The sequence below is a fragment of the Mirounga angustirostris genome, unplaced genomic scaffold (genome assembly GCF_029215605.1).
Source record: "Mirounga angustirostris isolate CCGP_5_RB_7025 unplaced genomic scaffold, mMirAng1.0.hap1 SCAF_384, whole genome shotgun sequence".
In the NCBI taxonomy this organism is placed as follows: domain Eukaryota; kingdom Metazoa; phylum Chordata; class Mammalia; order Carnivora; family Phocidae; genus Mirounga; species Mirounga angustirostris.
In genome coordinates, this window is record NW_026992092.1 from 1 (window position 1) to 23,720 (window position 23,720).

The 23,720-nt window shown below is 38.9% G+C and overlaps 1 long non-coding RNA gene across 4 annotated transcripts in view; it reads left to right on the forward strand.

The window, feature by feature from the left end:
- Positions 1-367: 367 nt before the first annotated feature.
- The window catches only part of LOC135363495 (uncharacterized), a 29,296-nt gene continuing 5,943 nt past the window's right edge, over positions 368-23,720 (forward strand). Inside the window, exons 1-5 of one of the 4 annotated variants that reach the window (XR_010409180.1) lie at positions 368-2,090; positions 3,309-3,412; positions 3,728-3,817; positions 4,123-6,851; positions 22,480-22,647. This is a non-coding gene — a long non-coding RNA (uncharacterized LOC135363495). Of the gene's footprint in view, positions 2,091-3,308; positions 3,413-3,727; positions 3,818-4,122; positions 6,852-10,799; positions 19,350-22,479; positions 22,652-23,720 lie in introns of those variants that run through there. The other 3 variants (XR_010409181.1, XR_010409182.1, XR_010409183.1) reach the window with 3 other exon arrangements.

The window sequence follows — 23,720 nt, forward strand, 5'->3', positions numbered from 1 at the left end:
CTATTTAATTTCTCCCTTTTATTTTAGTTAAAATGGAGGAATTGCTCTTCTTAGAGGCAAATTGTTCAATCTGAATCCCCATTCCTCTAGCCTTAAGGATTTTATCCTAGTTCTTCTCTGGTATTTTTGATTTCTTTGTTTTGATCTCTCTTCAGTTTTAAAAGAAAAAAATTTCCACCCACCCCAAATCCTTAAGTTACTACCCAATTTCTTCCTTTTCAGAGCTAAATTGAGAAAAATCGATATATGTCAAGAAAAAGTTGATACATACGACAGCCCGTGTCTAGCAAGTGGCTATTTTTGTACTGCCTGCAAACTAAGAATGTTTTCAGATTTTTTTTTTTCTTTTAAGATTTTATTTATTTGAGAGAGAGAATGAGATAGAGCATGAGAGGGGGGAGGGTCAGAGGGAGAAGCAGACTCCCTGCTGAGCAGGGAGCCCGATGCGGGACTCGATCCCGGGACTCCAGGATCATGACCTGAGCCGAAGGCAGTCGCTTAACCAACTGAGCCACCCAGGTGCCCTGTTTTCAGATTTTTAAAGGGCTGTTTTTTAAAGACTATGCAACAGAGACCTAGGTGGCCCACAAGCCCTAAATATTACAAAATTGTTTTGTCTCTTAAAAAAAGAAAAAAAACCACTACAGATTCCTGAGTATACTATCCCAATTTCCAAGATTAATTCAGGGCTTGTCCTGAGGCCCTCTTCTCACTATAATCTCTCTCTAGGATGATCTCTGACATGTACATAGCTTCACTAACAACCTTGGTGTAGTTGACTCACAACTGTACATCCAACCCAATTCTCCTAATTGTGCTCATATATTTCGTGGCTCCGTTGATATCTTCATCTGGCTATCGCAGTGATACCTGAAAACTAAACTTAAGGCGCTCCTGGCTGGCTCAGTCAATGGAGCATGCAACTCTTGATCTCGAGATATGAAGTTGCAGCCCCATGTTGGGTGTGGAGATTACTTAAAAATAAAATCTTAAAACTTAAGCATCATCTCCCATTTGCATTCTTTTTCTCAGTGAATGGATCAGCCATCCAACTAGTGATATAAACTAGGAAGTTGGGAGCTATCTCAGTCTTTCTTCTTGCTTACTCATAAGTAGTCAATAAATCCTAACAGTTTGAACCATGAAATCTCTTGAATCTATCTACTGATCCATCTCTACCAGCTTATCCTTCTCTAAGCCTTCATTACCTCTTGCTTGAATTGCTAATTAATTGGTGTCTCTAGATCCCCTCTTTACCTCTACTCTACTTTCCACATCACAGCCAGAAGGATAGTTCTGAAATACAAATTTAATTACATCATACCATACTTCAAATACAGTAATGACTTCCCTGGTTCTTGAAGTGTAACTTCTTTAATTTGGCCCATATGGCCTTGCATGGTCTGACCCCTGTGTATCGTACACAAACTGACCTTGTTCATTCTCCCCTTTCTTTACTGCAGTTGTATTACCCTTCTTTCAATCCTCTGGTCAGATGCTCTTCCCTTTTCAATATTTAAGACCTGTACCCTTTTCTGTATCATTTTGCATATTTAATGATAATTTATTTGTAGAACTGAAGTCAAGTGAGAACTCCCTGAGTGAGTCCAGTTTTCCTCTATTATGCTCTCATTGCGTCACATACTGCACCTTCATAGCGTTTATCACAATTATAATCTTATATTTATCGGTGCAGTGATTAGATTAATGGCCATCTCCTGCATCTTACTTGGATTAGGGTGTACTTCATGTTTTCTACTCTGTCTTCAGCACTCAGTACTATATCTGGTACAAATACTGAGAATTTGAAAACAGGAGCTAGGTTATTGTGGGGCAGGTTTTCTGTACAGGTTGGCAGAGTTCCGAAATACTAGCGGTAGGAATTTGCTGAGGATAGAAAGTGAGACCTGGGAAGAGAGTTGTTTTGTAATGCAGTGAAACAAAAAAGATTCCTTGTTATGTATTGCAGATTGGTTATACAAGTGTTCAGTTCAGAAACTGGTGGTTGTCATCTCAAATATTGAAAGTGGTGAGGTCCTTGAAAGGTGGCAATTTGATATCGAGTGTGACAAGACTGCAAAAGATGACAGGTAAGTATGAAGTAAATTGCTTCCATTTTTACAGATCTTTTTCCAAAACTGTTTTCTTTTACTAGATGAGTTCTACTTATATTGAACTAGTTTCACATAAAGTAGTTTGTTTCTAAGTATGTTAGATGTGATCTTTAATCTCCTGTGGAGAAGGATTGGGCTCACAAATTGTGCTCACGAAAGAATTTTGCCTATCACGGACTTTTAACATAATTGCGCTTAGGCTAAATCCATAAATTTCAAACTTTAGTGTTTATGATGCTATATGTAAAGCTACCATGGTGTCCGTCCTAGGTGGGCCATTTCATGAATTGTAGAAAGGTACTTTTAACCATGAAGTATTATCCTAGACTTTCTCCCAGCTTACTGTGCAGCTCTACTGTATTTCATTTAATGCTACAGACTTCTTAGACATTCCCTTTTTTTTTTTTTTTTAGGATTTTATTTATTTATTTAATAGAGCATGCGAGAGAGGGAACATAAACGGGGAGTGGGAGAGGGAGAAGCAGGCTTCCCGCCAAGCAGGGAGCCCGATGTGGGGCTCAATCCCAGGACCCGGGAATCATGACCTGAGCCAAAGGCAGTCGCTTAACTAACTGAGCCACCCAGGCGCCCCTCCTTAGACATTAAACTGAAGTTTTTAGATTATCCGGATGGGAGATGCCCATCATTATATGCTAATTTCTAGCATTGTCCTAGGCATGCTTACCTGTAAACTCTGAACTATCTCTCATAATGAAATGATGGAGTTTGCTCCTGAAGCCTTTGGTCTGTTTTAGAAAATGTTTAATTATTAACGCCATACACGAGTAACATCTTATTTGAGGCAATAGGAAATTAGACATTTAGGCATTACTAAAAATGCCAAAATGATTATACCGATTCAATATTTTAGATACTGCTTGTTATCTTTATTTTAAGACATGCTGAAGCTTTCCTGACTTGAAGTACTTGGCAGGTTTTCTAGTCATCTGTTATTTAATGACCTGATACTAAGAACAACCCTAAAAAATGATTGGAAGGATAAATGAAATAATAGAGATACATATTGTGCCTACTAAGTTTCTTAAGGACATATATTTATTTTCATTTAAAAAAAACCTCCTTTTGAATGCATTACTTATTTGATTTTGGAAGCATTTAATCAGATAAATAATCTTACCTGTGTTTCAAATAACTTGTTAAAACTTAAAATGAATTAATTGGTTTCTTTGATAGTGCACCCAGAGAAAAGTCTCAGAAAGCTATCCAAGATGAAATCCGTTCAGTGATCAGACAGATCACAGCTACGGTGACATTTCTGCCACTATTGGAAGTTTCTTGTAAGTATTATACAACTTCACACTGGCTTAAATTTGTTGTGGAAAAGACTAAGCTACTACTTTAAGAATTAATGCGCTCATTAAGTTTTTTCTTAATTATAAATGTCATGTTATATGAATGAGAAAACTGTGATAAAGCTAAAGTAATGCTATTTGCATTTTATTTACAAGTGCTGAAAAGGAAAGGAATGAAAGTATTCTACAGTACTCACTCTTGAATATTTTGATGTAATTTCTGTCATTATTTTTATTTTCTACACATTTCTATGTATATAATTAAGATTTATAGCTATAATTGTGTCTTTGTTTTCTTAGTTACTCCTTCATTCATCAGATATATCCTAAATACCTACTACATGCCAGATGCTGTTCTGGGCACTGGGATACAGCTGTCACAGAACCAAGGTATTATCTTTTCTATGGCTTAGATTCATGCTGTCTCATGATTAATTGTATACTTTCTGCAAATATTTTTAGTGGTTTTCTCTTTAAAAAAAAAAACTTGAGTTTTTCATAAAGTAAAAGGAGTACAGTATTTTCTGTACTAAAATTTCCATTGAGGAAAAGCAATTAGTTAATATAATTGATTAGAGATCAAGGTAAACTAGCTTTTCTGACACTATAGATGGTTCAAATGTGAAAGACACAGGAAGGGTGGTTGTACTTTAGAAAAAAATAATTGTACTTTAATGATCTTATCCCCAATTTAGGTTCATTTGATCTACTGATACATACAGACAAAGATTTGGTTGTACCTGAAAAATGGGAAGAGTCGGGACCACAGTTTATTACCAAATCTAAGGAAGTCCGTCCCTTCGTTCATTTACTACTACAATCCACAAAGTCAATAGCATGGTGGCCTACAAAATTCCTGTCAATGACTGAGGATAAGATAAGGACAGTGATGTACTTATAACTCTCAGATGTGGTTTTCCTGAAACCAAGTCAACTATAGTTGATACATTTTGTTTCACTGGTTAATTTTTAGATGGGGAAAACTTAACATTATACTTCTATTGAACTGTGCATAATTGTTCCATTTTTTGGTACCCGTATGACTTTATACAGGGTTGGTATAAATTATTGCACATTGTTCAGAAGGGAACTAGCAGATTACATCAGCATTGTTAATGTCAATTCCTTTAAAGGTGGTAACTGTAGATGGAAAGCTTTTGCCATAAAGCTAAATGCCTTCTTAAACCTTTTGGTCAAGTACCTTGATTCGGAATATAGGTAGGGAGATATTTAAATATAAAATACAGCAAAAGAAGTCCGAAAATTCAGAGTCTTTGTTTAGATCCTGAAATTATCTAATGATAATCTGTAAGTAATGAAATACTGCTCCTGTTAGGTCCTTTTGCCATTTATTTTATTTGTATATTTTCCGTATTAAAAGCATTTCCAATTATTTGATTTTAATTTATATATATAACTTGAACTTACAAAGCTATGTATATTGCCACTGTTTAAATTCCTGTGATACAGAACACTTAAACATTTTTTTTATGTTTTATAAAATCAAGCTTTAAATGATGTAATAAAGTTAAGTATGTATATTTTAATTTGTCTTAACATATTTTTATATTGGTGTGGTATTAACACAGTTAAATAGCAGGATGGATTCAGTATAGCAAATAATATCTTGTACCTACCAGGGCCTAAGAATACAAACTTGAGTCAGTCTGGAGGTGCTTTCAATTTAATGGACAAGCTTTGATTATACCCCTTTAATCTTATAACTGTGGACTTAAAATAAGCATCATTCTTTGTATAAAATAATACATGTCATTTGGAATTAATTCATTTTAGCATATGTTGGGCTGTAGAACTTTTCTATACTCCTAGCCTTATTGCTAGCCTAGTCTTCCTTATTTTGCCAAGGTCAGTTGAAGGCAGACTTCTAAAAAGTCTCTTCTAATCTCTGTTCTAAATCTTATCTCATTTTGTAATAATTAAGTGCTTAGTATCAGACACTGTTCTAAGCTCTTTATATGTATTAACTCGTTAATCTTCACTATAAAGTAAAAACACATAGCCTGTATCCATTCCTTCAAAAATTACAAAGTGAACACCTGTTAACGTGCCAAGTATTGGGATGAATGAAACAGGGTCCTGGCCTTTCTGAAGTTTGAGATATGAAGGAGAGGAAAATACATGGCAAGCTTCCAAGAAGTAACTACACGGATTTATCACATATGTATTTGTCTTTGTTATTTCACCTGAATGATCTGTTTGATCCTGTTGCCTGCTTGTTAAGAATAAAGGGCAATTCTCTCACTACAAGACAAGTGTAGGTCCCCGTATTTGATGATGGGTGTAGTGAATGCTGTTGCGAAAGCCCATTCCCTTGAGAGTTGAAGCTATCTAATTTTAGAGGTCCACCCACAACTCTTGCCTGAATAAGAAAAGTAGTTATGCAGAAATGGAAATGATTTTGAATTAGGTATGGTCAACAGTCTGGTTTTCCAACATGAGATATAGTACAAAGTGGTCACTAGTAAGATTAAAACATTTGAATTCTTGGCTGTACATAACCTTCATAACATGACACATTACGTTGAGAAAGAAAGCAGAAATGGAAGTTCAGTAAAAATATGGAGAGAGTTGAAAATTCTGGAACTACTTTTGGGACAAAAGTTTGAAATTCTTTTCAGAAAGCAGTAACTGCTTTAGGAAACACAATGCCTCTGCTAAATGGCCGGAAATAATGTGGTTCTTCCCCCACAAAAGCTCACTGGTAGCAACTTTCTTAATATATCATTGGTAATACTTAAATTTCTGTCATTTGTGTTTTTATTTACCAAATTAAATGACCCTAATATTATCACTTTTAATTTGTGATTTCTAACATTGCTAATTTCCCCCCCTTATAGATTATGTATCATTTAAGAAATACAAATACAAAGCTATGAGCTTTGTTGGTAAAGCTCAATTGGAAAAGCTTTGGCCTATGGCTCCAACTAAACTTGTCCTGCCTTCTTTCCTATACCTGAAGCTCACCTTAGGAGGGAGCTATTTAAACCAACAGGTTCAAGAATTGTGAATGACCGATGAGTACTGGGTGTTACGTGTAAGTGATGAATCACTAAATTCTCCTGAAACTAATATTACAGTATATGTTAATGAAGTAGAATTTAAATAAAGATTTGGAAGGAAAACAAAAAACAAAAACAAAACGTGCGTGACTTCCATACCATGTTAAACAGAGAAGCCAAGATTCCAAGAGAGTCTGATAGGCCTCTGATAGGCCTGGCCTGGACTCTGACTCGGTTTTGCTTACCGTAGGTACAGGAATGAAAACAACATGTTCCGATTGGGCCTGTCGAGGTCTGAAACAGAGCCCCAGATGGGACTGAACCACACCCGGTCTTCAGGACTCTTCTCCCGGTGTCATCAATTGGACAGAGAAGTCAAGCCTTGATGGGAATTTTACACAGAGGTATAACGATCTCATGTTTTAGTTGGCTTTTGCTTCATAGCAAACAACCATAGAATAACCGTAAGCACTTTTTTTTTTTTCCTGTAAGTCTGTGGATTATCTGGGGTGCTTGTTTTATTCTCATGCAAATCTGCAGGTCACATGTTTCATTCTACCATTGAAGGGGCAATAGCTAGCCAGGACTTTTAAAGCTTAGTTTCCAAACTTTGACACTGACATTTTTGCCCACATTCCACTGATTTTGGCCAAGTCTTGTGGCTGAGCCAAACTTCAGTGGGGCAGGGAAGTATACTCCTCCCATGGAGTTGGGGAAAGGGGTATGTGAAAATGTGATGAAAGTGATAATATTATTATTAGACAGGAAAGATCAGAATAGCTATAATGCCGCATTGTAACTCATTTTCCACCAGATGTCACTAATGCTGCAATATTCAAATTAAGGTGAACTTTTGACTTTAAAGGCTGTAATATTCAGCTTTTCTTATTGGAAATCAACAGTGGGATTTCTGGCTACAAAAATATAGACATCCAAGGAAGGAAATACAGCATCTGTAATTGGCTAAGCACTTCACATGAATTATTTAATTTAATTCTCATGCTTTAGTGCACAAGTAGAATTGCGGAATCAGCGGGCATGCAAACTGCACTACATTTTTTAGAGTTTAGATGGTCTCTTCTGTCCATGACCAAGGAAGCTCATCTGGCTCCTCAGCAAGCACATCAAAAGGAGTGTTTCTTCACCCGTTTCCTAATGGCTCTTACCTTTGACATCCTCTTAGCAATTGAGTGTCCAGAGCAAACTGGTTTTCATTTACTCCGCTTTACAAAACTCTACGTTTCTTTGGGTGCATTTATATTTACACTTTCCTCAGATGACTTCCTGTAACTTATCCATATTGTGCAAAGAATAAATCAAGTGTGCATTTGTGAGCAGTTGTGAGACACTTGACCCACTAGTCAAAAGAATTGTTCGTTAAGTAACCTCAGTTACTCTTTAGGGAATTAATTTTTGGCTAAAGTTGTAAATAATAATTTCTTATTCTTTTTTTAATTAAATATGTGAAATTAGATTTTAAGTTATTTTGTTCAGTGTAACCGTGATAAAAATTTGTGTTGGAATAACTATGGAATAGAAATGCTGCTAAATTCCAAATTTTATGAGCTACATTTTCTAAGAACAGATCTTTAAAGATCTTTCCATTCATCACGAACATGGCTTTGAAAGCCAGCAGTATTAACTGATGCTTATTAAAAAAAATCTAGTTGGGAAAGCTACTTAAGCTTCATTAGAGTGGACAATGCTGTTCCAATCTGGCAAAAACACTGTAGCCTTAGCAACAAAACTATTAGAAAAGGCCTAGGGAGAAAAATGTCAAGAGTTGACCCTCTGATTACACAAGTCAGTTTATGTTACCATTTCACCTATTTTTGTGCTCTTACCATTTGATCTATTTTTATACTAGAGAAACATAATTTCATTTATTTGTATAAAGTCCATTGTCATCTGCGTTTATCTGCACCATTTTGTTATGTAAGCTTGTTTGCACAAAGGTACACATCCTATCAAAATCTTAATTGTTTTGGCATTTTATCTGTGCTGAAAAAGGCCTCTGAATATAAGCACGACCGCTCAGGCTCCACTTCCATGCAGGGGAAAGATGTCAAACCTCTTTAAAAGCTATCTAGATATGGACATGCCCAGTGGATACCTAGACATGGATGTGAATTTCTTTCTGAATGGCAGTCTCACTGACTCACACTCATTTCCTTTAATCCTCACAACAACCCTAGGAGGGTTATTGTTGCCATTTTACACACGTAAAGCCTGAGATTCAGGGAGCCTAGGTAATTTGCCCAACTTCAAACATCCAGAATCTGTCCCCAGGCCCGACCCCAAGGCCAATATTCTTTCTAGTATATCTCATTGCTTCTCAGAGACTAGGGAACAAAGGAGGGTGCCCCTGCTCCAGTGTGCACAGACTCAGCCAAAAAGACTAGACTGCTACATGACTCTAACCCCAAGTTGGGGAAGGAGAACTCAACAGTATTTGAGTATCAAGTTTCATTAATTTTTTAAAAAACACTTTTTCATAACAAGCGATCATTAGATGTTTATATACACACAGTATTTTGCTGTACGATAGCTGCATGCATCTTCTTCCATCAACAGTTTCTTCTCTCATTCTTTCACTTGTTTTTGTAACTACATGCTGTGTTGGAATTTGAACGAGTGAGAAAGAGGAGACAGAAGGCGATTGAGATGTATGTTATCATCCAAATCATGGGGTTCCCTAGCAAAGCTGGGTAGAGTGAGGCTTAGATCTCAAGCAGAAACAGGGTTTGCTACTACACCTCCAGAAATGAGCCGGGAATGGCCAGGCAACTGCAGGCATCCTCGCGCAAGCCCACTCCAACGTGGGAGCAAGAAGCCCTGCGTCCTGAACGCCAAGGGCACAATAAGAAAGCACTTGACTCGAACTCCTATAAGTCTTAGAAAGGTCTTTTCTCTGTTGCTTGGGATGGTGTGAGAGAGAAAGTGGAGAGAGGGGCCCCAAATCTCTGCCCAACACCACCTTCTGTCATCAGGATTGGAGTGGAGACCCGGAGAGTGGAGTAGCATGCATCCCTCTCGTTGAATATTTGCCAGCTTTTTAAGCTTTTTAGTGTATTACACTGTGCGTTCCACAGGCGTCCTGTGAGTTGCTTTAGGTAGCATGCTCACGGGCATTTTTTTTTTAATTTTAGTAGCTATGTATTTTAGTCTGTATTCAGAAAAACGTATAACATGTTCTAACACGTTACCATGAGCGAAGATTCTACAGTCCACTCTGAATATTTAAAGAAAAACCGATCAGTGTTTTGTATGGATGATGCAAATGTAGACAAGGGAAGAAGGCCGCGCACTCATGATGGAAGGCTGCGAAGCAGTGTCGTAGCCCATGGTGCTCCAGCCTCCGAAGGGAGCCAGGGCAGCAGTCCCCTTAGCGGAGCCGCGCCTGCTCCCGCTACTGCTGCGCTCACACACGCCTGAACTCGCCTCCTCCCCACAGAGTCCTTCGGGAACTGCTGAAGGGCATCTTGCTTTCTGCCCACAAAAGACTCCGGCCCCATGAGTCCGGTAGAACGCCATGCAGCGCCCTAAGCTGAAAGTTAACTCGCCGTTCCATTTCGTATCACTAATTAGGTCCAGTCATGTTGTCCAAAGGGGCTCACCAGCCTTTGATGAAATGAGCACAGAGACTGTATCCACATGAAAATGTCCCAGATTTGAACACTAGGACACTCTTTGTTTATGACTCCACTTCCCCCCAAACTAAATCCCCTCACAAAAGCCCATAGAAATTAAAGTCCAAGTGCCTTCATTCTCAATCGTATACAGTTGGCTCAGTGTCAGCCAGAGGCTTTTACGCAGAGCCTGGGTTCCGGTAGCTGTAGCGGTGTCCGGGGATTTCACAGGAATGGGCGTAGCTTCTTCAGCCTCTTCAAAGTTGGTTCGAACCTCGAATTAGTTCTAGTCTCCAAGGGGTCAGCAGTCACCAAAGAAACTGCATCTCCCCTATAGAAGTTGTCACAAACAAAACTGTGGTCCCCCAATTAAGTGAATAGGTAATGGCGTGGCAGGTAACTTAGTGCTCCCTCTATTGGAGACAGCGAGGACCTGGGAACTGTTGGGTTTCAGTCCCACGGCAAGCCAGCCAGAGGCACCCGCCTTGAGTCCACAGCCTGTGAGTCCGTATTCACTGAGCACACAGCGCCCAGCAACTGTTGTGCTTCCACAACGGTTTATGTTTAATATGTGTGTGTATTTCTTTGTGTTTGTTGTTGTTACTGTTTTGTTTTGGTGACTCGTGTGTAGTTATCTCCCATATATATTGCCTACTTTCAGGGAGTGACCTTTTCTTTTTTTTTTTTTCTTTCTATTAACATATAACGTATTGTTTGTTTCAGGGGTACAGGTCTGTGATTCATCAGTCTTCCACAATTCACAGCGCTCACCGTAGCACATACCCGCCCCAATGTCTATCACCCAGCCACGTCATCCCTCCCACCCCCCCACCACTCCAGCAACCCTCAGTTTATTTCCTGAGATTGAGAGTCTCTTATGGTTTGTCTCCGTCTGGTTTCATCTTGTTTCATTTTTCTCTCCCTTCCCCTATGATTCTCTGCCTTGTTTCTCAAATTTAGAGAGTGACCCTGAGACATTATTGCCTTCTTCGAAAATTTAGATATTCTGGTTTCATTTCCTTGTGTCTCGTGTCCCATGCTTTTGGCACTTTGGTGCAAGATTGTGGTCTAGAGAAAACGTCTACTCCCAAATTCCTCCGAGTGTGTTCTCTCCAGAACAGTGGAGTGAAACACATTCTCCTCTGTCAGTGCATGAGGAATGGGGTAATGAACGTCACCCTGCTCCCTTAGCACTATGTTTAACTTACTAATATGCCACGTCTTACTTGTTCTGATAGTAGTAATTGTCATCACTCTTCCATAGACTTTTCATTCCTACCTAGGCAGGCTGAGTTGGACCTGGCTAGGAAGTAGTTGACCAGAACCAAGATTCTAAGAAAATAAAATACCACGGTCGCAGTAAGAGCCAATGAGTCAGGATTACTCTTTGTCAAGAAGGAACAGAAGGATACCAAAGTTTAGCAAGACTTTAAGAAGATTCTAGACATCACAGATGAAAGTAGTCAAAAGTTAGTATTCCAAAGAGTGGCGCCATTTGAAAAGACAGAACACAAGCACAAACAAATAAAAAAGATTCCAAGACACTTAAATTAAGGGCAGAAACTTTTCTTTTCTCTCTTACTCCTTCCTGTCTCAGTAGGATCTGACCACTGGTGTAAGGAAAGAGACTGCAGCTGGGAAGGAAATGATGCCAAGAGCTGCAGCTGCAAAGAGGGTTTGTTTTTTTTTTTTTTAACTTTTATAGTGTAAAATTAATACATACACACATTTTAAAAAACAAGCAGTACAGAGTGGTACCAAATGAAAAGTAAATTCCCTGCCTGAACCTGTTCCCCAACTCCTCATTTCCAGCTCCCTATTTTTAAATATTTTCTGTTCTGCTGGTGGTTATCACAATACCTCTGAAACCTATGTTAATACTTTCATTTCTTGTTTTATGAACTTGAAATAGCATCTATTGAAAGATGAGAAACTTATTTCTTTTATCCATCTGCTTCTACGTTTTCCAGTTACATTGTTTTGGTTTTTCTGGTTATTACCATTTTAAAGAGTATGCTTACGTCTGTATTTTGTTACATCAATTTTAGACAGTGTATCTTGATTTTTTGCTATATAAATAAATAGGTGAAAAAGATCTGTGACATTATCTCTTCCACGTCTCTGCTGCCTTAATATTCAGACTTCCATTTTTTTTATATTATCAATGTTAGTATTAGTCAGATTCTTTTACAGTTGTTGTCTTCCAAGTTTTGTTTATACGTTGATTCTACAAATTAAAATAGCATTTCCATTATTCCAATGATTAAATTACTCCTTACCGAAGGACCAAATAGCTCTACTTACTGAGAAAGAAAGGGTAATCTTATGTCATTAAAACTGAAAGATGAATATTCCAAGTGTCAAAGTCAAGTGGGATTCCTTAAACTCAATCTTCAAGACTTTCTAGTACATTTAATTTGGTCGATGATATCTTTAATTTCCAAAAAATCTTTTTCTTTGTTCTTATTTTATAGCCACCCATTCTTTGGCTTCTTGACTCTGAAGATGTTAGTTGGTTTTGTTTTCTTAATCAGTTTTTTTTTTTTTCCCCCTGTTCTCTTACTTGTTTTCTTTAGGATTCGACTGTTAACAGTATCTGTTCCACTTAGACCTTCTCATTTTTGTTTTTCACTTACTCTAAATTTTCTGGGTTTTTTTCCCCCATATATGTGAGTGATGAAAAAGGTTGACCAGTATTGATAGCATGATTTGCCACTGCAGTATTAGACCTCTTTCTTGAATGAAAAGATGGATGGCAGGTTCTGTGTACATATAAGCTAGTAGTACTGTTTTAGGGTACATTTAGATATTTTGTTCACCATGTATTTTTTGCAAATTGACTTTTTAAAATACTATATTAAAATTAAAATATCATATCTTATTTACTTAGTTTTTTGGTGCACCTCAAATTTTGTGTGCCTGGTTTCACTCACTGTAGTATCTATTTGGGCCAAGGGCCTGAAAGGTTAAATGTACTTTCCAGGTATGGTCAGTAGAGGGCAGCAAAGGGTAGTGGAGTGAGCACTCGCAGCCAAGGCCTGGGCATCCCTTTTTTCCCCTCTATAGAGATAAAAATCCATCAGTGGTAGTAGAAAGTCCAGAGTGCCAGAATCAGGAGAGAAATTACTCATAGGGATACTGATCCAGAATGGGGATCAGCTGAGGAGGCACAATTCACAGCCTGGTATCTATCTTAGCGATGTGAACCACTAGACATCAGGAGGGGAATCATTCGACTTTCCCAGTCCTGACGCCTCCTACTCCCTGCCTGTCTAAAACCTCAGATCTGGCTCCGTAAAATAACAGGAGTCTCCTGTCCATCTTGGGAGCTGATGCAAACTTCCTGACTGAGAGTTAGGACATGGTACCAGCAGTGGCTAAGTGTTCCTCAACCAGCCATTTCAGGGAGGAGAGACTGAGTGGGATAGGGGCACCATAGGCAAACACTGACAGCTGATGAAAACACTCACATATGTGTCAGTTAAATAATTTGGGAGCCGACCTAAATGGGATGTGGCTTAAAATATATTTTCTTTCCTCCTCCAGAAGGAAAACATTGTTTAGGTGAGGAAAAACTATATGACTTTGAAATTAGACAAACTTGACTCTGCAGATTATTTGGTATGTGGTTCTCAGTTACTTCACTTTATTGAGCTTCAGTTTCTCCATCTATAAAATGGAAATAATGATTCTTACCTCACAAATCTGCTGCAAGCAAATGAGATGATGTCCATAAACTGCCTGGCAAAGAACTTGGCAATTTGTAGTTACTCAATTGGCATTACTACCTGTTCTCTCTCCCTGTCTTTATTCATGGGGGGAATACCCATTATATTGTTGCTATTTTTGAATAAAAAGTCTCATTGTCTCCTGTAAGCATAACTAAATTATTTGAAGGATTAATCTGTTAGGTACCATACTAACATTTCTGCAGTATGATCTCATTTAATTCTCACAACAACCCTATGAAGCAGATGCTTTTATCATCATTTTGATTTTGCAGATAAGGACATTGAGGCTTTAGAAGTATAACTGGTTTACCCAGTGTCATGTAGGTAGTAAATCATAAGGAAGGATTAAAACTAGGTAATTGGATTCCAGAGCTCATGCTCTTGACACTACATAATGTTTTCCAATATACACATTTAATCAAAGATTTAAAATTGTAAGGGAATAAATCAGAGAAGAAACTAAAAAATACATGGAGACAAATGAAAATGAAAACACCATGGTCCAAAAACTTTGGAATCCAGCAAAAGCTGTTCTATGAGGCAAGTTTATAGCAATCAAGGCCTACCTCAAGAAGCAAGAAAAACATTGAAGAAACAACCTAAACTTACACCTACAGAAGCTAGAAAAAGAACAAACAAAACCCAAAACCTAAAGAAGGAAGAAAATAATAAAGATTAGAGCAGAAATAAATGAAATAGAAACTAAAAAAAACCCAATAGAGCAGATCAATGAAACCAGGAGCTGGTTCTTTGAAAAGATCAACCAAATTGATAAACCTTTAGCCAGACTCATAAAGGAGAGAGAGAGAGAGGGAGAGGACTCAAATAAACAAAATCAGAAGGGAAAGAGGAGAAAGGACAACCAACACCACAGAAATATGAAGGATTATAAGAATATTATGAAAAATTGTATGCAAACAAATTGAACAACCTAGAAGAAATGATAAATCCCTAGAAACATATAACCTCCCAAAACTGAATCAGGAAGAAATAGAAAACTTGAACAGACTGATTACCAGGAATGAAATTGAATCAGTAATCAGAAAACTCCCAACAAACAAAAGTCCAGGAGCAGATGGCTTCACAGGTGGATTTTACCGAACATTTAAAGAAGAGTTAGAAGGAAAGCTTCCAAAATCACAAATTCATTCTGTGAGGCCAGCATTACCCTGATACCAAAACCAGGTAAAGACACTTAAAAAAAAAAAAAAAAGAGGACGGCTGGGTGGCTCAGTCAGTTAAGCGTCTGCCTTCAGCTCTGGTCATGATCCCAGAGTCCTGGGATCGAGTCCCCCATCGGGCTCCTGGCTCAGCGGGGAGCCTGCTTCTCCCTCTCCCACTCCCCCTGCTTGTGCGCTCTCGCTCTCTCACTCTTGCTCTATCGCAAATAAATAAAATCTTTTTTAAAAAAGAGAGAACTACAGGCCAATATCTCTGATGAACACAGATGCAAAAATCCTCAACAAAATAATAGCCAACCCAATCCAACAATACATTAAAAAATCATTCACCGTGATCAAGTGGGATTTATTCCTAGGATGCAAACGTGATTCAATATTCACAAATCAATTAACATCATACATCACGTCAACAAGAGAAAGGATAAAAAGCACATGATTATTTTAATAGATGCAGAAAAGCATTTGACAAAGTACAATATCCATTCATGATAAAAACTCTCAACGAAGTAGATTTAGAGGGAACATATTTCAATATAATAAAGACCATATAAAAACCTACAGCTAAAATCATACTCAATGGTGAAAAACTAAAAGCTTTTCCCCAAGATCAAGAGCAAGACAGGGGTGTTCATTCTCACTACTTGTATTCAACATAGTACTGGAAGTCCTAGCCCCGGGAATAAGACAAGAAAAAGAAATAAGTGGCATCCAAATGGGTAAGGAAGAAGTAAAACTTTGACTATTTGCAAGTGACATGATACTATATATACAGAAAACCCTCCAGACTCCACCAAAAATAGACTAGAACTGGTAAATGCGTTCAGGAAAATCACAGGATACAAAATCAATATACAGAAATCTGCATTTTTATACACTAATAATGAAGAAGCAGAAAGAGAAATTAAGAAACAGTCCCATTCACAATTATACCAAAAATAATAAACTACCTAGGAATAAACTTAAACAAGGAAGTGAAAGACCTATATTCTGAAAACTATAAAACACTGATGAAAAAAAATTGAAGACAACATGAATGGAAAAATATTCTATGCTTATTGATGGAAGAACAAATATTTTAAAATGTCCCATACCCAAAATGATCTACAGATTTAATGCAATCCCTATCAAAACACCAATAGCATTTTTCACAGAACTAGAACAAATAATTCTAAAATATGTATGGTACCACAAAAGGCCCCAAATAGCCAAAGCAATCTTGAGAAAGAACAAAATTGGAGGTATCACAATCCCAGATTTCAGGGTATATCACAAAGCTGTAATAATCCAAACAGTATGGTACTGACGGAAAAGTAGACAATAGATCAACGGAACAGAATAGAGAATCCAGAAATAAACCCATGATTTTATGTACAAGCAGGGAGGCAAGAATATACAATGGGGAAAAGATAGTCTCTTCAAAAACTGGTGTTGGGAAAACTGGACAGGTACATCCAAAAGAATGAAACTGGACCACTCTCTTACACTATACACAAAAATAAAATTCAAAATGGATTAAAGACCTAAATGTAAGACTTGAAACCAAAAAAGTCCGAGCAGAGAGCACAGATAGTAATTTCTCAGACACTGGTTGTAACAACATCTTCCTAGATATGTCCCCTGAGGCAAGGGAGACAAAAGCAAAAATAAATTATTGGGACTACATCAAAATAAAAGGCTTCTGCACAGCAAAGAAAACCACCAATAAAACGAGAGGACAAGTTACTGAATGGGAGAAGATATTTGCAAATGATATAAAAGGTTAGTATCCAAAATATATAAAGAGCTTATACAACTCAACACCAAAAAACCAAATGATCCAATTTAAAAATAGGCGGAAGACATCAACAGACATTTCTCCAAAGAAGACACAGATGGCCAACAGACACGAAAAGATGCTCAAATCACTCATCATCAGGGAAATGCAAATGAAAACCACAATGAGCTATCACCTCATACCTGTCCAAATGGCTAAAATCAACAACACAAGAAACAACAGGTTTTGGCAAGATTGTGGAGAAAAAGGAACTCTTGTGCACTGTTGGTGGGAACGCCAACTGGTGCAGCCCCCTGTGGAAAACAATATGGAGGTTCCTCAAAAAATTAAAGATAGAGTTGCTATATGATCCATAACTGAGTATTTACCCCCCAAATAGAAAAACACTAATTTGTGGGGTGTCTGGGTGGCTCAGTCGGTTAAGCATCTAGCACATGGTTTCAGCTCAGGTCATAATCTCGGGATCATGGGGTCGAACCCCACATTGGGTTCTGTGCTTAGCACAGAGTCTGCTTGAGATTCCCTCTCCCTCTTCCTCTGCCCCTGCCCCCACCTGTCTGCTCACCCTCTCTCATTCTCAAATAAATAAATAAATAAATAAATAAATAAATAAATAAATAAATAAAATCTTTAAAAAGAGAAAAACACTAATTTAAAAACATATATGCACCCCTATGTTTGTTGCAACATTATTTACAGTAGCCAAATTATGGAGCAAGCCCAAGTGTCCACTGATAGATGAATGGATGAAGAAGATGTGATATACACACACACACACACACACACACAATGGAATATTATTCAGCAATAAAAAAGATGAAATCTTGCCATTTGCAACAACATGGATGGATTTAGAGGGTATAATGCTAAGTGAAATAAGTCAGAGAAAGACAAATACCATATGATTTCACTTATATGTGGAATTTAAGAAACAAAACAAATAAAAAAGAGATAAACCAAAAGACAGACTCTTAGCTATAGAAAACAAACTGATAGTTATCAGAAGGAAGGTGGGTGGGGGGATGGATGGTAGGTGATGGGGATTAAGAGTACACTTATCATGATGAGCACTGAGTAATGTATAGAATTATCGAATCACTATATTGTACACCTGAAACTAATAATAACACTTAATTATACTGGAATTGAAATAAAATAAATATAAAAAAATTAAAAGAAAGAAATTGAATTAAGAAAATAGTCTAGGGGCACCTGCATGGCTCATTCAGTTAAGCATCTGCCTTCGGCTCAGGTCGTGATCTCAGGGTCCTGGGATCAAGCCCCACATCGGGCTCCCTGCTCATAGGGGAGTCTGCTTCTCCCCCTCCCCCCGACCCCCCTCCCTGCTCATGCTCTCTCTCTCTCTCTCACTTCTCTCTCAAATAAATAAAATCTTCAAAAAAAATTTTTAAATAGTCTTGTCTTTGCAACATGCTTAAAAATATTGGTATTATGGGCATAGGATTACCTTATACTATCTCTTCTATTTGATATTTAGGGTGAAAAGTTAAGTGTTCAATGAAATAGATGAAAACAAACCCTATCACTGTGATTCTATTTAGAGCTCATTCATCAAATTAAAATAAGTAGCAATGGTATTTTAGAAGAAATTAAGCTTTAGCTATTACTGTAAATGTAACTATTACATGACTAAGGAAAGCTCCCTTTATCTTTCTAAGAAAACTTTTCTCTCCTTGGCTTTACTACAAGGGGAAGATAGAATCAGAACACTACATCTTTCTCAATTAATTCCTGAAGATTAGTAACTCACAATCCTGGTTACATACAAGAATCACTCAAAAAATTTTTCAAAATACAGGTTTTCTGGATCTGATGAATCAGAACCTCTGGGGGTTAGAGAGGGAGTGCCTGAAAACTCCCCCAAGTGAGACTGATGCATATCAGTATTGATAAGCAGATACTAGATTCTAGAAGGAGAGTTTTCCTGGTCTCTAAATCTCTAACCTCTCTGAAGGGAGAGGCAGAGAAATGGGACATAATCTGGGAGTTGGGGAAGGTGCAGAGATAAGTTTGCCTACATTTTTACATTAAATAACTGTTGACAGATGCTTGATGGGAGGCCAGAAAGTGTTGCCCCATGAGCCTCCATGGTTCTAATACAATCAAACATGTCCAGACTAGCACTTGTCCCTTTAAAAGTGGTGAGAAGGGGCATCTGGGTGGCTCAGTCGGTTAAGCTTCTGACTCTTGATCTCGGCTCAGGTCGTGATCTTGGTTCAGGTCATGATCTCAGGGCTGTGAGATCGAGCCCCAGGTCAGGCTCCACTCTCAGCACTGTTTGTGCTTGTCCCTCTCCCTCTGCTACCCCCCACCCAAATAAATAAATAAAATCTTAAAAAAAATAAAAGTGGTGAAAAGTCTGAAGGCCACTATCTACATGTCACTTCTGTGCTAGTTTGGTTTTAAGATGAGAGGCCTCAGTAAAGTCTAAAAGGTCTACCAGGACTTGTGCTCTTGCCTCTACCTACTTTTTCAGGCATATTTCATGCTCCTGTACCTTCTGCCTGTATCTCCAAACTAGCAAACTCTTCCATGTCTCTGAAACGTCACATATTCGCATTCTGTCCCTTCAGCTGAAAAATGTATCTTCCCTTCCAATACACTTCTCTTCTTGTCCCTTCCCTCTGCCTTCCTCTTTTCTCTCCTCTCTCTAATCAATCCCTAATTATTCTTTAAAGCTCATTTTAAAGGAGCTCTTCAAAGGAGACTTCTTCACAACTGAAATCAGGTGTCAGGTCCCTCTTTTAATTTCTCATCTCACTCTTTAATTTTTCTCTGCAGTACTTTCCAGAGTCTGGTGTTACACAGTTATTGATGACACTCTTTGTTTAATTTCTGCCCCCCACCCCCCCATTTAAATCCTGGTTTTGTGAGAGTTGGGCCTGGCTCTCTGTTGCCCAGACCTAGCAAGTGTCTTTCTCCTAGTACAGGTTCAAACACTATCTGTTGAAAGAATGAAGTAAATGAGAGAGAGACTAGTTTAGGTCATGCCTTTTCCCCATCCATCCATGCCAGAAAACTATTTCATTCACCCATTCAAGAGAATTTTTGAATTCCTCCAATGTGCCAATGTTTGTGAGAATTAAAATGATAAATCAGACATAGACTCTTTCCTTGAGGCCCATAGAGTCGAGTGGGGAATAAAAGAGAGGGATTCACATACCTGTTCGAGGTGCCTATAAGGGAAACCATGAACTTTGTTAGTAGGATCAAATTTCAGTCCTCCACTGTTGTCAAAGGAAAGACACTGTCCGTGTGAGAAGAGTGGGGGGCCCTCACAGGAAGCTGAGTGACCTCCTGAGTCAGCTGGATTTGAATCCTTCATGTTATGTCGCAGCTGCTTGAATTGAAAGCGTCTAACCTGTCCGTGAAGCACCTCCTCATCTGTAAAATGGTCAGTTTTCTAGTGGACAGGGAACACCGTCTCCACGGAAAATGTTTTTAACAGACTACTGTAGGTTCCGTCACACTGAAGAAGATGTCCGCACGGCAAATAGATGTTTAGCATCACTAACCATTGGGGAAATGCACGTTAAATCCACAGTGAGATATCATGACACAGCTATCAGAACAGCTAAAATAAAAAATGACAACACTAGTTGCCAGTGTGGATGCTAGTGTGGATGTGGGGAAACTGAATCACTCCCACAGTACTGGTGAGAATGTGAAATGGCAGAGCCATTCTGGAAAACAGTTAGTGTCTTAAAAAACAAAACAGAGCAGCTACCCTAGGACCTGGCAATTGGACTCCTGGGCATTTAGCCCAGAGGAGAGAAGACCGACGCTGACACAAAAACCTGTACACAGATGTTTACAGCAGCTTTATTAGTGAACGCCCAAGCCTGCAGACAATCCAGAATTCCTTCAGCAGGTGGTGAAGCAAACTGTGATAAAGCCATATCCTGGCATACTACTAAGAGACACAGAGAAATGAACTGTGAGCACCTGTGGCAATCCGGATGACTCTCCCGTTATGTTCAGTGGAAAAAAGCAAATCACAAAAATGTTACATACTATATGATCCTCTCTGTATACCATTCTTGAAATGTCAAAATTATACACATGGAGAACAGATTCGTGATTGCCAGGGATTAAAGAGGTGGGGGAGGTGGAAGGAAGTTTGTGTGGTTGTAAAAGGGTAATAGGAAGGATCCTTGTGGTGATGGAAGTGTCTGGAAGTCTCTATCTGTAGAAAATTGATGTAATCTCTCTGTATTATTTCTTACAGATACATATGAATCTATAGTTATCTCAAAATAAAAAAGATTACTTTTAAAAAATCAAAACGTGCAGGCCAAATCAGGGAAACAAGTATGTCAGTTTGGCAGTTACGACATGAGCCTTAGATCCGTGACATCATAATGGTAGTGATCTCAGGTTACTATGGAATCCTCAGGCTTCAAGCATTTTACAGTACTCTGCCTAGTGCTGTAGACTCACTTGATTTTCAGTCCTGAGAACTGAAGACAAAAGGATGTTCACATCATTCAGAAAGTATGCAGAACTTATAGGTGGTCATTCAAGGCTTCACTGCAGAAGGTAGTCTTTTGATATACTATTTTTGAGCCTCAAAACAGACTGACAATAACAGGAAGTGTTGTTCTCTTTTGTTTCTTCTAATACGTGTACACTAATGAGTAACTTCAGCACCAGCTTCGTGAAAGGCTACTCAGGTTCGTAAGATTCAGTGCTGCTGAGCTGAAGAGAGCAGGGTTTACATTCTCGGAGGAGACACTTTCTTGGCTCCACGAGAGAGAATTTTCCCAGGTCTATGAAAATATCTGTCCTATTTATGAAAGAACTTTTGCATTCTGTTCAATTTAGCTGTTTTACCTATGATGACCGAAAGTCCTATCAGAGCTCAGTCAGAGCTCAGCCAAGTAATAGCTAAACTCTTGTGTTTAGAAACTTTTTGATGTTTCCAGTATTTTTGCCGATCTTTGAGAATTTTTCCCCCAAGTTTGAATATTGATTTAGATAAGATTTAGATAGATTTAGATAAGTAAATTTCCAGAATCTTCAGTTGTCTTCATTTTTATCTTAACATGAAAGCAAATTGTAATTAATTCTTCACACACACACCGTATCATTTTGTTTTATATTAGGCCACCAATTGTCCTGTTTGTTGTTGTTGTTTGTTTGCCTTCTTGTAATACACTCTACCTCTTGATCCTCCCCTTCCTAAAAGCTCATGATTAGCTTTGCTGCTTTCTCCACCCCACGTCTAAGTGTTGGCATGCCCAAGGGCTTTGTCCTTGAAACTGTTCTCCATCTGCATCAATTCACCAAGTGACCTCATCTCTCTCTCCTTTTTTAAAATATTTTGTTTATTTATTTGAGAAAGAGAGCATGTGAGAGAGAGAGAGAGAGAGCTCAAACAGGGTGGAGGGGTAGAGGCAGAGGGAGAAGCAGGCTCCCCGCTGAGCAGGGAGCCCGACGTGGGACTCGATCCCAGGACCCTGGGATCATGACCTGAGCTGAAGGCAGACGCTTAACCGACTGAGCCACCCAGACGTCCGACCTCATCTCTTTCAATAGCTTTCTATAACTCAGCGATCCCTGAATGTGAGCTCTGGAGCTCTGCTTTCGGGGTTGAGACTAAATTTTAGTGTTATGCGAACCTTGACATTTAGCATAAAACTCTATTGTGTATTTGACTAGTAACTAGCTGCTCCGTGGTGTTTGGTGGGTTGCAGGAAGAGCTCTTCTGTTGAGGTGGATGCCTGCAGCAAAAGCACTACATCATCTGAGGGTGCCGCCCATACCCTGCTTATCCACGGCCCCGTCGAGCTCAAGAGAGGCTGGAGGAGGCAGAAGCGGCACCTCTTCTTATTCAGCGATTTCTTGCTGTTGTCCGATACCAAGTATGTATACTAAGCAACGTGCCCTTGTGATGATCACGAAGTTACATTTCCATTAACCCTTACCATAAGAAGACATGACATTTTTTTTCTTTTGTTTTTGCCCATGTTTGGATCCTTCATTCATTCAACAAGTACTTATGGAGGTCTTGTTTTGTGCCATACCCCCCTCCCCCCCCCCCCGCCTGCAGAGAATACAATAGAGAATGTGACAAGCAGTGTGTCTCTTGCCTGGAACTTACAAATGACAAAAATAAGAGGGGCAATTATAGATTGTGATTAGTGCTTCTGATAGAAAGTAGGCAGGGGGCCGTGTGGAGATGATGGGAACGTATGAGAGAGGGGTAGTCCAGGAGGGCCTCTCCTAGGTGGCAGCACTGAAACTCGATCTATGGGATGAGAAGCAGCCACAGTCCTAGACAAGGTGCCTGAACCTTCTAGGCTGAGGGACCGGCAGGCTACGTGGGTGCAACCTGACCCCTGGGGGGAGGGGCTCAGGAAGGCTGATTTGATGGGAGCCGAAAGCATGGGGCATGTGATCAGATGTGAAACTGCGCTCGGGGTCCAGTCACACACGGTCTTCACAGGCCATGGTGAAAAGTGGAAATATTTTGCCAAAGCATTTTTAACTAGGACTGACTGAATCTGATTTATAGCTCTCGCAAATTTTTCTGACTGTTGGTAGGTAATGGATGGATGGTTGAGCAAGAGTGGGAGCAGGGAGACTGGTTAGGGGAGGCAGTAGTCCTGATGCCTGCTCTCAAGGGCTCCAGGATAGGAGTGCAGTAAAAAGGAAGGAGGCAGCAGACAGATTGGGAATATATGCTGGAGACAGAACTAACTGCGTGCACTTTCCTCTCAACCCTGAACACAAAGGTAACTGATAGCCAGCCTGGAACTTGATGATTGCTCAATAAATGTCCAAAAGCAGGTGGATGGGAGGTCAGCTGTTTACTTGCTCTGTCTCTGTTTTCATTATTCACAAAACATCATGAAAGACAAAGACTATTCCAACCAACCAAATATCAAGAAGCTTTTTAGTCACCAGAAAAAAAACTACGCCCCCTTTATTTTGC